The 1,114-nt window shown below is 41.1% G+C and overlaps 1 protein-coding gene across 1 annotated transcript in view; it reads right to left on the bottom strand.

Annotated features, from left to right (window-relative positions):
- The window catches only part of CENPI (centromere protein I), a 119,237-nt gene that overhangs the window by 1,600 nt on the left and 116,523 nt on the right, over positions 1–1,114 (bottom strand). The window lies entirely within an intron of this gene.

Raw genomic sequence — 1,114 nt, 5'->3', positions numbered from 1 at the left:
ATTTAACTACTAACCAGTTAGTTTGTACTAACTACAAACCCACCAGCCACTCCTTGGAAGGAAGGTTGGGCAATCTACTTCCATAGTGATACTGTCTCGGAAACCCAAGGAGGGGTCGCTATGAGTCGGGTCTGACTTGACGGCACATAACAACAACAACAACATGTGCATCAAAAAGACTTTCCCAAAAGAGTAAATACAGAACCAGAGATTGGGAAAAAATATTCAGCAATGACATATCCAACAAGGGACTTATCTCTAAAATCTATAGAAAACTCCATCATCTTAATATGAAAAAGACAAGCAATCTAATTAAAAAATGAGCAGAAGATATGAATAGACACTTTACCAAAGCAGATATTCAGGAGGCTGACAAACACATGAAGAAGTGTTCATGATCATTAGCCAATAGAGAGATGCAAATCAAAACAACAATGAGATATCTTCACACCCCTAGCAATAACAGCAAAGTCAGAAAATAAATGCTGGCGAGGCTATGGAGAGACTGGGACTCTCATACACTGCTGGTGGAACTGTAAAATGATACAACTACTGTGGAATTCAGTATGGCGCTTCCTTAAAAAGTTGCAAATAGAGATATCATTTGATCCAGCAATCCTACTATGAGGTATATATCCTAAAGTGAGAGCTGGGACATGAATAGATGTATGCACACCCATGTACATCGCAGCACTATATACAACAGCAAAGAGATGGAAACAACCTAAGTATCCACCAATGGATGAGTGGATAACCAAATTGTGTTACATACACATTGTTTTGGTTATCTAGTGCTGCTGTGACAGTAATATACAAATGGGATAGCTTTAACAAACAGGAGTCTATTCTCTTATAGTTTTGGAGACTGGAAGTCCAAGTTCAAAGTGCCAGGCTCTAGGGACTGGGTGAAAGCCCCTTGACCTTGGGCTTGCTCTCAGCCCACTAGAGCTAGAGGTGTCTCTTCACTCAGGCAGCTGCTGGCTGCTGAGGCTGACAAGCCCAAAGTCAACAAGTAAAAAGGTACAGTCCAGATATTACCAAACTACATGGCAAGCCATTAATTCAAGTTCATTGAAAGTCCCAGGGTCAGCAGAGCATGACAGGCTGCTGAACA

The sequence above is a fragment of the Orycteropus afer genome, unplaced genomic scaffold (assembly GCF_000298275.1).
Source record: "Orycteropus afer afer isolate SDZICR_OR568_19922 unplaced genomic scaffold, OryAfe1.0 scaffold00327, whole genome shotgun sequence".
NCBI classification, from domain to species: Eukaryota; Metazoa; Chordata; class Mammalia; order Tubulidentata; family Orycteropodidae; genus Orycteropus; species Orycteropus afer.
This window is presented reverse-complemented; position numbering and strand designations above follow the sequence as displayed.